Below are 16,006 nucleotides of genomic sequence, written 5' to 3'. Positions count from 1 at the left end.
AGAATTCAGAGTCTTTAGATCTTGATGCTAAAATTGTTAAAAGTGGGATTGAAGAAGTCAAAATTTTAAATATCAATGAACCCACTATTTTGGATCTCAAGGAATTTAATTATGATAATTGCTCTTTGATAGATTGTATTTCCTTGTTGCAATCCATGCTAAATTCTCCTCATGCTTATAGCCAAAATAAAGCTTTTACTAAACATATCGTTGATGCTTTGATGCAATCTTATGAAGAAAAACTTGAGTTGGAAGTTTCTATCCCTAGAAAACTTTATGATGAGTGGGAACCTACTATTAAAATTAAAATTAAAGATCATGAATGCTATGCTTTGTGTGATTTGGGTGCTAGTGTTTCCACGATTCCAAAGACTTTGTGTGATTTGCCAGGTTTCCGTGATTTTGATGATTGCTCTTTAAACTTGCACCTTGCGGATTCCACTATTAAGAAACCTATGGAAAGAATTAATGATGTTCTTATTGTTGTAAATACGAACTATTTGCCCGTGGATTTTATTGTTCTTGATATTGATTGCAATCCTTCATGTCCTATTATTATTGGTAGACCTTTCCTTAGAACGATCGGTGCAATTATTGATATGAAGGAAGGAAATATTAGATTCCAATTTCCGTTAAGGAAAGGCATGGAACACTTTCCTAGAAAGAAAATTAAATTACCTTATGAATCTATTATGAGAGCCACTTATGGATTGCCTACCAAAGATGGCAATACCTAGATCTATCCTTGCTTTTTATGCCTAGCTAGGGGCATTAAACGATAGCGCTTGTTGGGAGGCAACCCAATTTTATTTTTATTCCTTGCTTTTTGCTCCTGTTTAGTAATAAATAATTTATCTAGCCTCTGTTTTGGTTGTGTATTTTGTGTTTAATTAGTGTTTGTGCCAAGTAGAACCGTTGGGAAGACTTGAGGAAGTCTTTTTAATCTTGTTGTAAAAAACAGAAACTTTAGCGCTCACAAGAACTGCTGCCATTTTTATTTGTAAAGTGCTATTTAGTTAATTATTTTTGAAGATGATTAATAGATAAATTCTCTCACGTCCAGAAACTTATTTTAGAATTTCTGGGATTGCAGATCTTGCGTTAGCTACAGATTACTACAGACTGTTCTGTTTTTAACAGATTCTGTTTTTCGTGTGTTGTTTGCTTATTTTGGTGAATCTATGGCTAGTAAAATAGTTTATAAACCATAGAGAAGTTGTAATACAGTAGGTTTAAAACCAATATAAATAAATAATGATTTCATTACAGTACCTTGAAGTGGTGTTTTGTTTTCTTTCGCTAACGGAGCTCACGAGATTTTATACTTTAAGTTTTGTGTTGTGAAGTTTTCAAGTTTTGGGTAAAAGATTTGATGGATTATGGAACAAGGAGTGGCAAGAGCCTAAGCTTGGGGATGCACATGGCACCCCAAGATAATCTAAGGACACCTAAAATCCAAAGCTTGGGGATGCCCCGGAGGGCATCCCCTCTTTCGTCTACTTCCATCGGTAACTTTACTTGGAGCTATATTTTTATTTACCACATGATATGTGTTTTGCTTGGAGCATCTTGTATTATTTGAGTCTTTATTTGTTAGTTTTCCACATTCATCCTTGATGTACACACCTTTTGATAGAGACACACATGATTCGGAAATTGTTAGAATACTCTATGTGCTTCACTTATATCTTTTGAGTTATATAGTTTTTTCTCTAGTGCTTCACTTATATCTTTTAGAGCACGTCGGTGGATTTGTTTTATAGAAACAGCATGATAATTTGCTTTAGTTATGTTAGGCATTCAAGATTAATAATAAAATTTTCTTATGAGTGTGTTGAATACTGACGGTGTCCTGGACTAGGGGGTACTCACCACGTCATCTCCTGATCTGTTAGACTGGGCCGAGGACCCCCATGGCCGTATAATCATGGGCCAGTTCGGACAGCTGCCGCATACAAGGAAGATTCCACAAGACTTGGCGATCAAGACAAGGACTTCTCCCCACCAGTGTATTCGGCTAGGACTCTTGTTATCCTAGGCCTCTGGTGCATTATATAAACCTAGGCCAGGCTAGTCGATAGAGAGAAACATACAATCATACCATAGGCTAGCTTCTAGGGTTTAGCCTCTATGATCTCGTGGTAGATCAACTCTTGTAATACTCATATCATCAAGAACAATCAAGCAGGGCGTAGGGTATTACCTCCATCAAGAGAGCCCGAACCTGGGTAAACATCGTGTCCCCTACCTCCTGTTACCATCCGCCTTAGACTCACAGTTCGGGACCCCCTACCCGAGATCCGCCGGTTTTGACACCGACATTGGTGCTTTCATTGAGAGTTCCGCTGTGTGATCGGCAAAAGGATCGATGGCTCGTCTGCAGGTCAACTGCGATGTCGGCATCTTCGTCGCCGGCTCGACTGGTCACCTTGGCTCGACCGAGGACCGTGCTCCATCTCCAATCATCATGTTCGGATGAGGTCCTTCATCAACACCAACTCTGATCTCTATCAAGATCATGGAGGAATCGTCCATGGAGCCTGCGGGCTCAACGTCAACATTGCCCTCGGGCGACCGTGCTGTTTTTCCGAACAGCGAACTTGTATCCGCTACCACCACCTCTTAGAGTGTTGCTTTGACGATCCCTTTGGTGGAATTGTGTGGTCTATAACAACCATGCAAAATTTTGTCGAGTTCCGATGGAGGAATCTCCAGCAATGTACGATAATACCGGAGCCCTGTCAAATCTGGACGAGAATCTGGACGAGTTTAGGCTGTGGTCTCCAGCACTTAGCTCGGACGTCCTTTGGAAGATCCAACCGTTCATATGTTGCGGAATTCCTATATCTAACACCCCTCAAAATTTCAGCTTGATCCGACAGTCCAAATTCCAGAAACCTTCCGATTAGTGCATCACTTTTCGGGTCTGTTTTCTGCGTGAATACGGATCCGACCCGAATTCATGTTTCTTTATGAACGTGATATGGGACAACCTTTTTAAAGGAATTTTCTCCTAGGGTATTGTGTGTTGTTTTTAAACACGTGCCCATAAAATTTTAAGCCTCCTCTGAGGTAATATTCAGTATCATGCAGGTGTCAAACCAGTCCGGCAATACTGCTCCACGGCTACCGACCTGCGCTAGACACGTCGTCGCCTTTTGAGCCGAGCTCAATTTCTTCAGATCATCATCTCGGCGAGCGAACAAGAGTTCGGAATCAACAAGGATAAATGATCACCAACATCGCCGCCCTGCGGATTACACGGAGCAGGCACACCGGCATCGCCACATGGTCACTTCATCAGACCAGCATTGGCCGCGTCACAAGTTACGACATGGGTCGGCATGGCCGCACTGTTGCTTCTTCGAGCCAATGTCCATCACGCCGAACTATTTCAACACCTCGGCTGACATGGCAGCTACAACAACTCCTCACCGGCCTACTCTGTCACCTCGGCTAGACTAGGGACTTGACTATTTCTTCATCAACATACTCCGGTGACTTCGGCGTCACCAGCCGACCAGCTTCGTCACGTTAGCTGGACTGAGAGCTTCGCCTCGGCAAGCCAATCTTTGCCAGCGTCACCATGCCATCGCTTTATCGCCCATCGGGCAATGGGTGTGCGGATCGATTCCCGATTTTGGGAGTCGCTTTTCTTCGGAATGCTACAACAAATAAATTAGGTGCTATTAATCCTAACAATTTTTGCTTGTTGGGTTTATTTTTCTTAAGAAATTATTACTCTGGTTTGTTCCATCATCTGTACACAGGTCTATCAAATGGCGGCCACATTAAAAACGGTCACGTGGTGGTTCGGTCAGTTTCTGTACATAGTTCGGCGAACGCCGCATCCGGAGCCCGGACCGCCCTGCAAATTCAGGATTTGTCACGCCTTCATTGCGTCACGCTGATGCCCTGCATCGACATTGGCTTCGGCGCCAGGCCACATTTATTTAAATAAATTATTTTTCCGTAAAGAAATTATGCAACGATTATATATATATATATATATATATATATATATATATAATTTCTTAGGCCGCACTGTTTTATGTGTGCAGGTAATTGATTTTGACCGCGTTAGGTGGTCACTACTCCGGAGTGCCGAACTCCTTGCTCGGACACCTCGGGCCTGGGGTCTGGGACCTTGGCCATGCCGAGGACTACCAACCTTGTCGGATTTGTCACAGATTAATGGGCGTCTTCGTCCCGCCACAAGCCCGAATCGCGTCATCAACACCGAGCACATTAACCAGCTAAGTTGCTTTCATGCTAAAAAACTTTTAGTTTTAAATTTTGTTTGGTTCGACCAAGCATTATACTTTTCAGCACAAAGTTGTTTGTGACAAAGTTCCTTGTCAAAACTTTGTCTGTGATGCGCATATTCAAATACCCCGTTTATTTGGGGGCTCCCTTGATGGAGCTTTTCCTCTTGCATATGATTATATTTGTACGGCTTCATTCCTTGTTCGTATATTATGCCACAATATGCACCATATTGACCTAAGCGATTTGCAAGCTGGATTGCCTGGCTCCTGTGCTTACCCCTACGTTCTCGATTGTTCGGCTAGGGAGTAAAGGGAGCACATCTGCGATTGTCACGACCGGGTCATCCGAGCTCTGACCTCAGACTGGGTGAAGCCAAAAGCTAGCTCTCTTATTGTTTTCAATCATGGTCGGCACACAACGGAACTCATGAGTACAAAAAATATATTGCACAAGTCTCACAGTAATAATGAGCACTAAAGAAAGGTATCGGTGGGGGTACTATTTTGTTCGAAGATGCTTCTTACACTTCGTCAGTAATATATCATAAGTTCCCTGAGCGCACTTTGTCTGTTACAGCCTTATGGCCTGATTGCCTGGTCATCAGAAACACCGTCGATACTCTCGACAGGTGGAGTACATGACACTTTTCGGCCCTTGGCCGAAGAGGGAGAAGCCGACGGTCGGTTAAGACGCGTTTAAAGTTCGGGTGAACACATATATAATATAAGTACTTTGGTACATACAATCATTATACATAAAATTATTTTACCCAAGTCACTTGGGGGCTCTTAAAATTTATATATGAGCTGTAAATGTGTTTTCTTCTTGGTCGTTGTCAAAACACGACAGAAGCATAATTTTTTCTCTTCCAATTTTTGGATTGGCACCAAACACTTGATATTGTTCGGACGTCATGTTTTTACTGGCGTTTTTTGGTTTTCCAAGCTTTTGGCACTTTTAAACTATTTGTGTGTTTTCAGCACAAGTCTCGCAGTGCAACGCCGGACACCTTTAGAGATTCAGCAAAAACATTCTCGGATATTGCTATATATGCATCGGTTTCGAATTGTGTCTTCGGTCAATAGTTGGGTTGCCCGGCTCCTGCACTTTCCTCCTACGTTCCGCTTTGTTCGGCTAGGTGTGCAAAGGGAGAACCACTGCGATTGTGCTTCCAGCTCACATGGTTAAGCACCTCAGTGGAGAAAGCCAAAAACTGGCTGTCACAATAAGCGTAAACTGGTCAGCGATCCGATGACTGTGTTAAATGATGGGCCATTCATAACATTGGCTGAAGTGTTTACGGCTTGACCTCGATTGTCGCCGAACACTACCGGGGGCTAGTAACTAGCCTCCCAAACTAAATCCTCAATATTTTGCTCTTACATTAGAGCTGAGGTTTCATGATCATGCTTAGCATGACAACCCAAAGAAAGGAACCGATAGCGGGACTATCTTCTTTGGAAGACATTTCTTATGTTAAACAGTAATATAACATATCTCTCTGCGTACCTTTGTTTATAAAACTGTATGGCCAGATCGCCTTCTTTGTCGTAAATCTTTGCCTTCATAAAGGCTTTATAAAGTAGGACAAACACTCCTCGGCTACTGGCCGAGGAGGTGGAAGCCGATGGTCGGTCAACAAAGTTTTGTACAATGCGGATCCGAGCATTAATGACATAAAGTACTTGGATACATAGAGTCATTACACATAATTTGTGATTTTACTTTGGATATCGATCCTTAATTTGGCCACACGTGCCCACATTAAGGCTAGGGGGCTACTGGGCTTCGTGCTTATTATTTACAAATATTAAAGGGGTACATCGATCCCCTGATCTGGTGTTGCTACCCGACCAGTGTCTCGGGGGCTACTGCATTGCCTGTCCAATGCAGAAAATTTTAAGTGCAATACAGTTTCCAAGGAGATTTTGATCCTCAGGTTGGTCGGCCGCACCCAACCAGAGTCTCGAGGACTCAGCACGCCGCTTTTTGTGTCCCGGAATATTCTGCCGAGCTAGGACTTGATCCTCAGGCCGATTTTGCAAATCAACATGAGTCTCAGCGGCTACTAGGATCAGCGGTATTACATCATCCTTCAAGTGCATCTCAGGTTTTAAACCGATACACACCTTGAGGGCTACTGGCTATATATCTCGGCAGAGAATAAATTGCACCAATCAAAAATATTGACAAAAAATTGGCCCACAGTAGGGGTGGTGCACCACCTCAGAAGCAGTCCGGCATAAAGCTCGGGCGCTAGTGGCTGGCTCCATAGAGGGCATTTCCAGCATTAAGCTCGGCTAAACTCCTTCAACTTTTTTGAACCAAGGTGATATGACACCTCGGATATAGTCCGGTGTTGGAGCCCGGATACAGTCCGGCGTTGGAGTTTGGACATAGTCCGGCGTTGGAGCTCGGATACATTCCGGCGTTGGAGCTTGAAAAGCGGTCCAGCGTTGGTGCTCGGCTGCAAAAGATACCTCGAATGTAGTCCGGCGTTGGAGCTCGGACGCAAGAGGACGCTGCCGCCCGGAAACAACTTCAAACCCGAGGTGTGGCATAAAAATAACAAGGCATTGATAAAGGCCGAAGACTTAAAGGGCTCCTCGAATACCCGATGTGTGAGATCTTCAGATTTAGCTCGGCGGTCCTCAAGATAGAAGATAGGAAGATTTGTTAAACCAGTTTTCAAGACCGACGACCGAAGATGAAGAACAGTTCGGAAGAATCAAGGAGCGTCCCTAACTTGAAGACCGGTTCAGGGGGCTACTGACGGTGTCCTGGACTAGGGGGTACTCACCACGTCATCTCCCGATCTGTTAGACTGGGCCGAGGACCCCCATGGCTGTATACTCATGGGCCAGTTCGGACAGCTGCCGCATACAAGGAAGATTCCACAAGACTTGGCGATCAAGACAAGGACTTCTCCCCACCGGCGTATGATACGTCTCCAACGTATCTATAATTTTTGATTGCTCCATGCTATATTATCTACTGTTTTGGACTATATTGGGCTTTATTTTCCACTTTTATAGTATTTTTGGGACTAACCTATTAACCGGAGGCCCAGCCCAGAATTGCTGTTTTTGCCTATTTCAGTGTTTCGGAGAAACAGAATATCAAATGGCGTCCAAACAGAATAAAATCTTCGGGAACATGATTTTCTCACCGAGGGTGGGGGGCGCCCCCCCCTAGGGCGCGCCCCCTGCCTCGTGGGCCCCTCGGTGCTCCACCGACGTACTCCTTCCTCCTACATATACCTACGTACCCCCAAACAATCAGAACAGGAGCCAAAAACCTAATTCCACCGCCGCAACTTTCTGTATCCATGAGATCCCATCTTGGGGCCTGTTTCGGAGCTCCGCCGGAAGAGGGCTGTCATCACGGAGGGCTTCTACATCATCATAGCCTCTCCGATGAAGTGTGAGTAGTTTACCTCAGACCTTCGGGTCCATAGTTAGTAGCTAGATGGCTTCTTCTCTCTCTTTGAATCTCAATACAAAGTTCTCCCCCTCTCTTGTGGAGATCTATTCGATGTAATCTTCTTTTTGCGGTGTGTTTGTTGAGACCGATGAATTATGGGTTTATGATCAAGTCTATCTATGAATAATATTTGAATCTTCTCTGAATTCTTTTATGTATGATTGGTTATCTTTGCAAGTCTCTTCGAATTATTCATTTGGTTTGGCCAACTAGATTGGTAGTTCTTTCCATGGTAGAAGTGCTTAGCTTTGGGCTCGATCTTGCGGTGTCCTTTCCCAGTGACAGAAGGGGCAGCAAGGCACGTATGTATCGTTGCCATCGAGGATAACAAGATGGGGTTTATTTCATATTGCATGAATTTATCTCTCTACATCATGTCATCTTGCTTAAGGCGTTACTTTGTTTTTAACTTAATACTCTAGATGCATGCTGGATAGCGGTCGATGAGTGGAGTAATAGTAGTAGATGCAGAATCGTTTCGGTCTACTTGTCACGGATGTGATGCCTATATACATGATCATGCCTAGATATTCTCATAATTATGCTCAATTCTTTCAATTGCTCAACAGTAATTTGTTCACCCACCGTAGAATACTTATGCTCTTGAGAGAAGCCACTAGTGAAAGCTATGCCCCCCGGGTCTATTCTCATCATATCAATCTCCATCACTTTAATCTTGCTTTGCTTTTTACTTTGCCTTTACTTTTTACTTTGCATCTTTATACCAAAAATACCAAAAATATTATATCTATCAGATCTCACACTCATAAGTGACCGTGAAGGGATTGACAACCCCTAATCGCGTTGGTTGCGAGTAGCTATCGTTTTGTGCAGGTACGAGGGACTTGAGTGTGGCCTCCTACTGGATTGATACCTTGGTTCTCAAAAACTGAGGGAAATACTTACGCTACTCTGCTGCATCATCCCTTCCTCTTTAGGGAAAACCAACGCAAGCTCAAGACGTAGCAGCGTATTCGGCTAGGACTCTTGTTATCCTAGGCCTCTGGTGCATTATATAAACCTAGGCCAGGCTAGTCGATAGAGAGAAACATACAATCATACCATAGGCTAGTTTCTAGGGTTTAGCCTCTACGATCTCATGGTAGATCAACTCTTGTAATACTCCTATCATCAAGAACAATCAAGCGGGACGTAGGGTATTACCTCCATCAAGAGGGCCCAAACCTGGGTAAACATCGTGTCCCCTGCCTCCTGTTACCATCCGCCTTAGACGCACAGTTCGGGACCCCCTACCCGAGATCCACCGGTTTTGACAGATACAAATACTATGAGAAGTTTGATACTTGATAATTGTTTTGAGATATGGAGATGGTAATATTAGAGTCATGCTAGTTGAGTAGTTGTGAATTTGAATAAATACTTGTGTTAAAGTTTGTGATTCCTGTAGCATGCACGTATGGTGAACCGTTATGTGATGAAGTCAGAGCATGATTTATTTGTTGATTGTCTTCCTTATGAGTGGCGGTCAGGGATGAGCGATGGTATTTTCCTACCAATCTATCCCCCTAGGAGCATGCGTGTAATACTTTGCTTTGGTAACTTGTAGATTTTTGCAATAAGTATATGAGTTCTTTATGACTAAGGTTGAGTCCATGGATCATACGCACTTTTCTTCCTTCCACCATTGCTAGCCTCTCTAATACCGTGCACCTTTCGCCGGTATCATACACCCACCATATACCTTCCTCAAAACAGCCACCATACCTGCCTATCATGGCATTTCCATAGCCATTCCGAGATATATTGCCATGCAACTTTCCACCATTCCGTTTACTATGACACGCTCCATCATTGTCATATTGCTTTGCATGATCATGTAGTTGACATTGCATTTGTGGCAAAGCCACCGTTCATAATTCTTTCATACATGTCACTCTTGATTCATTGCATATCCTGTTACACCACCGGAGGCATTCACATAGAGTCATATTTTGTTCTAAGTATCGAGTTGTAAGTAAATAAAAGTGTGATGATCATCATTTTTAGAGCATTGTCCCAGTGAGGAAAGGATGATCGAGACTATGATTCCCCCACAAGTCGGGATGAGACTCCGGACGAAAAAAAGAGGCCATAAAAAAGGCCCAAATAAAAAAATGAGAGAAAAAGAGAGAAGGGACAATGCTACTATCCTTTTACCACACTTGTGCTTCAAAGTAGCACCATGATCTTCGTAATAGAGAGTCTCTTATGTTATCACTTTCATATACTAGTGGGAATTTTTCATTATAGAACTTGGCTTGTATATTCCAATTATGGGCTTCCTCAAAATTCCCTAGGTCTTCGTGAGCAAGCGAGTTGGATGCACACCCACTTAGTTCCTTTTGTTGAGCTTTCATATACTTATAGCTCTAGTGCATCCATTGCATGGCAATCCCTATTCACTCACATTGATATCTATTGATGGGCATCTCCATAGCCCGTTGATACGCCTAGTTGATGTGAGACTATCTTCCCTTTTTGTCTCCTCCACAACCACCATTCTATTCCACCAAAAGTGCTATGTCCATGGCTCACGCTCGTGTATTGCGTGAAGATGAAAAAGTTTGAGAACACCAAAAGTATGAAACAATTGCTTGGCTTGTCATCGGGGTTGTGCATGATTTAAATACTTTCTGTGGTGAAGATAGAGCATAGCCAGACTATATGATTTTGTAGGGATAACTTTCTTTGGCCATGTTATTTTGAAGAGACATACTTGCTTAGTTAGTATGCTTGAAGTACTATTATTTCTATATCAATATTGAACTTTTGTCTTGAATCTTTCGGATTTGAATATTCATACCACAATTCAGAAGAAATACATTGAAATTATGCCAATTAGCATTCCACATCAAGAATTCTGTTTTTATCATTTACCTACTCAAGGACGAGCAGGAATTAAGCTTGGAGATGCTTGATACGTCTCCAACGTATCTATAATTTTTGATTGTTCCATGCTATATATATTCTGTTTTGGACATTATTGGGCTTTATTATATACTTTTGTATTATTTTTGGGACTAACCTATTAACCGGAGGCCTAGCCCAGAATTGTTGTTTTTTGCCTATTTTAGGGTTTCGCAGAAAAAGAATATCAAACGGAGTCCAAACGGAATGAAACCTTCGGGAACGTGATTTTCGGAACGAACATGATCCAGAGGACTTGGACCCTACGTCAAGACATCAACTAGGAGGCCACGAGGTAAGGGGCGCGCCTACCCCCCCCCCCTCCCAGGCGCGCCCTCCACCCTCGTGGGCCCCCTGTTGCTCCACCGACGTACTCCTTCCTCCTATATATACCTACGTACCCCCAAACTACCAGATACGGAGCCAAAACCCTAATTCCACCGCCGTAACTTTCTGTATCCACGAGATCCCATCTTGGGGCCTTTTCCGAGGCTCCACCGAAGGGGGCATCGATCACAGAGGGCTTCTACATCAACACCATAGCCTCTCTGATGAAGTGTGAGTAGTTTACCTCAGACCTACGGGTCCATAGTTATTAGCTAGATGGCTTCTTCTTTCTTTTTGGATCTCAATACAAAGTTCTCCCCCTCTCTTGTGGAGATCTATTCGATGTAATCTTCTTTTGCGGTGTGTTTGTTGAGACCGATGAATTGTGGATTTATGATCAAGTTTATCTATGAACAATATTTGAATCTTCTCTGAATTCTTTTATGTATGATTGGTTATCTTTGCAAGTCTCTTCGAATTATCAGTTTGGTTTGGCCTACTAGATTGATCTTTCTTACAATGGTAGAAGTGCTTAGCTTTGGGTTCAATCTTGCGGTGTCCTTTCCCAGTGACAGTAGGGGCAGCAAGGCACGTATTTTATTGTTGCCATTGAGGATAACAAGATGGGGTTTATTTCATATTGCATGAGTTTGTCCCTCTACATCATGTCATCTTGCTTAAAGCGTTACTCTGTTCTCTTGAATTTAATACTGTAGATGCATGCTGGATAGCGGTCGATGTGTGGAGTAATAGTAGTAGATGCAGGCAGGAGTCGGTCTACTTGTCTCGGACGTGATGCCTATATACATGATCATACATAGATATTCTCATAACTATGCTCAATTCTGTCAATTGCTCATTAGTAAAAAATTTACCCACCGTGAATACTTATGCTCTTGAGAAAAGCCACTAGTGAAACCTATGGCCCCCGGGTCTATCTTCCATCATATAAATCTTCCAACACTTAGTTATTTCCTTTTCCTTTTATTTTACTTTGCATCTTTATCATAAAAATACCAAAAATATTACCTTATCATATCTATCAGATCTCACTCTCGTAAGTGACCATGTAGGGATTGACAACCCCTTATCGTGTTGGTTGCGAGGATTTATTTGTTTGTGTAGGTGTGAGGGACTCGTGCATGGCCTCCTACTGGATTGATACCTTGGTTCTCAAAAACTGAGGGAAATACTTACGCTACTTTGCTGCATCACCCTTTCCTCTTCAAGGGAAAACCAACACAAGTGCTCAAGAGGTAGCAGCGTGCCATGGGCATTGATACATCTCCGTCGTATCTACTTTTCCAAACACTTTTACCCTTGTTTTGGACTCTAACTTGCATGATTTGAATGGAACTAACCCGGACTGACGCTGTTTTCAGCTGAATTGCTATGGTGTTATTTATGTCCAAAAACAAAAGTTCTCGGAATGACCTGAAACTTCACGGAACATCTATTCGGAAATAATTAAAAAAATCATTGCAAAAGATGAAGACCAGGGGGGCCCACCACCTATCCACGAGGGTGGGGGGCGCGCCTGCCCCCCTAGGGCGCGCCCCCTACCTCGTGGGCCCCCTGGAGCTCCTTCGACCTCAACTCCAACTCTATATATTTGCTTTCGGGGAGAAAAAAATCAGAGAGAAGAATTCATCGTGTTTTACGATACGGAGCCGCCGCCAAGCCCTAAAACCTCTCGGGAGGGCTGATCTAGAGTCCGTTCGGGGCTCCGGAGAGGGGAATCCGTCGCCATCGTCATCATCAACCATCCTCCATCACCAATTTCATGATGCTCACCGCCGTGCGTGAGTAATTCCATCGTAGGCTTGCTGGACGGTGATGGGTTGGATGAGATCTATCATGTAATCGAGTTAGTTTTGTTAGGGTTTGATCCCTAGTGTCCATTATGTTCTGAGATTGATGTTGCTATGACTTTGCTATGCTTAATGCTTGTCACTAGGGCCCGAGTGCCATGATTTCAGATCCGAACCCATTATGTTTTCATCAATATATGAGAGTTCTTGATCCTATCTTGCAAGTCTATAGTCACCTATTATTTGTTATGATTCGTTAACCCCGAAGTGACAATAATCGAGATACTTATCGGTGATGACCGTAGTTTGAGGAGTTCATGTATTCACTATGTGTTAATGCTTTGTTCCGGTACTCTATTAAAAGGAGGCCTTAATATCCCTTAGTTTCCGTAAGGACCCCTGCTTCTGCTATTCGTTCTGATATGTCGCATGTTATTGATGATGCCACTTCTGCTATGCATGATACTTATGATGAAACTACTTCTATGCTTGATACTACTGTGCCACTTGGTGAATTTCTTGATGAACAACTTGCTAGGGTTAGAGAGAATGAAACTATTGAATCTGATAATATTGATGAAAGTGATGGTGAAGACTTGCCCGTTATTCCTAAGGGTTATGTTTTTGATAAAGAACCTTCTTTACCTATTTTAGCTTGCAAAGATAGATACGAGATCAAGAGGTTATTAGCTAAATGGAAGCAGCAATCTCTTAATGCTAGAATGAAACCTGACCCTGCTTTTGCTACTTCACCTATCTGTGTTACTGATAAGGATTATGAATTCTCTGTTGATCCTGATATAATTACTTTGGTTGAATCTGATCCTTTTCATGGCTATGAATCTGAAACTGTTGTGGCACATCTTACTAAATTAAATGATATAGCCACCCTATTCACTAATAATGAGAGAACTCGTTACTTTTATATCCTTAAAATATTTCCGTTCTCATTAAAGGGTGATGCTAAGATATGGTTTAATTCTCTTGATCCTGGTTGTGTGCGTAGTCCCCGGGATATGATTTATTACTTCTCTGCTAAATATTTCCCTGCTCATAAGAAACAAGCTGCTTTAAGGGATATATATATAATTTTGTGCAAATTGAAGAAGAGAGTCTCCCACAAGCTTGGGGGAGGCTTCTCAAGTTACTTAATGCTTTGCCTCACCATCCTCTTAAGAAAAATGAAATACTTGATATCTTTTATAATGGACTAACTGATGCCTCCAGAGATTACCTGGATAGTTGTGTTGGTTCTGTTTTTAGGGAAAGAACGCCAGATGAAGCTGAAATTCCATTGAATAATATGTTGACAAATGAAAATAATTGGACACTTCTGAGCCTATTCCTAAACCAACTCCGAAGAAGAGGGGTGTTCTATTTCTCAGTCCTGAAGATATGCAAGAGGCAAAGAAATCTATGAAAGAAAAAGGTATTAAAGCTGAAGATGTTAAGAATTTACGTCCTATTGAAGAAATACACGGTCTTAATTTACCGCCTGTTGAAGAAACATATGATCTTAATCCATTACCTATTGAAGAAACTCATGGTCTTGATAACCCAGCACAGGTAGTAAAGGTAAATTCTCTCTATAGATATGATAAAGTTGAAATCCCATTTACTAAGTTTACTAGCCCATGCTTAGATGAGTTTGATAAATTTATGGTTAAGCAAGAAGACTTCAATGCTTATTTTGGTAGACAACTGAAATACAATTCAAATATGCTTGAACACTTGGGTGATTTTATGGCTAATGTTAAAGGTAAACTTAAACTTATTAGTAAACATGATTCTATGGTTACCACTCAAGTAGAACAAGTACTTAAAGCTCGAAATGATCTGCTCAATGAATTGAATAGTAAGAATAATGATTATGTTGTTAGAGTGGCTACTAGAACTGGTAGAATGACTCAGGAACCTATGTATCCTGAAGGCCATCCTAAGAGAATTGAGCAAGATTCTCAGAGAAATAATATAGATGCACCTAGTCCTTCTAAAAGGAAGAAAAAGAAAAATGATAGGACTTTGCATGCTTCTAGTGAACCTATTGCTCAACCACCTGAGAATCCAAATGATATTTCTATTTCTGATGCTGAAACACAATTTGGTAATGAACCTGAAACTAGTGATAATGTTAATGATAATGTTCATGATGATGCCCAACCTAGCAATGATAATGATATAGAAATTGAACCTGTTGTTGATCTTGATAACCCACAATCAAAGAATCAACGTTATGATAAGAAAGACTTTGTTTCTAGGAAACACGGTAAGGAGAGAGAGCCTTGGGTTCAGAAACCCATGCCTTTTCCTCCCAAACCATCCAAGAAAAAGGATGATGAGGATTTTGAGCGCTTTGCTGAAATGATTAGACCTATCTTTTTGCGTATGCGATTAACTGATATGCTTAAAATGAATCCTTATGCTAAGTACATGAAAGATATTGTTACAAATAAGATAAAGATACCGGAAGCTGAAATTTCCACCATGCTTGCTAATTATACTTTTAAGGGTGGAATACCACTTGGAGATCCCGGTGTACCAACTATACCATGCTCCGTTAAAAGAAACTATGTTAAAACTGCTTTATGTGATCTTGGAGCCGGTGTTAGTGTTATGCCTCTCTCTTTATATCGTAGACTTGATTTGAATAAGTTGACACCTACTGAAATATCTTTGCAAATGGCTGATAAATCAACTGCTATACCTGTCGGTATTTGTGAGGATGTGCCTGTTGTAGTTGCAAACGTTACTATTTTAACGGACTTTGTTATTCTTGATATTCCCGAGGACGATAGTATGTCTATTATTCTGGGAAGACCCTTTTTGAATACTACAGGGGTTGTTATTGATTGCACTAAAGGCAATGTCACTTTTCATGTTAATGGTAATGAGCATACGGTACACTTTCTGAGGAAACAACCTCAAGTTCATAGTATCAACTCTATTGGAAAAATTCCATCCATTATATTTGGAGGTTTTGAATTTCCTCTTCCTACTGTCAAGAAGAAATATGATATTCTTATTATTGGGGATGTGCATATCCCCGTTGAGGTAACATAGTGTTATTCGAAATTTCTCCGGTTCCATGTTATTCGGAATGAGTTCGTTAACAAGACTTGATCAACCTTGTTAGTGGATTCCTTTTGATGATCATGAGATGGATGAAACTAGAAAACACAACTCTCTGTACCCTCCTTTTACTTTCTGTT

The sequence above is a fragment of the Triticum dicoccoides genome, chromosome 3A (genome assembly GCF_002162155.2).
Source record: "Triticum dicoccoides isolate Atlit2015 ecotype Zavitan chromosome 3A, WEW_v2.0, whole genome shotgun sequence".
In the NCBI taxonomy this organism is placed as follows: domain Eukaryota; kingdom Viridiplantae; phylum Streptophyta; class Magnoliopsida; order Poales; family Poaceae; genus Triticum; species Triticum dicoccoides.
The sequence above is the reverse complement of the archived record's forward strand: the minus strand, read 5'-3'. Positions refer to the sequence as shown.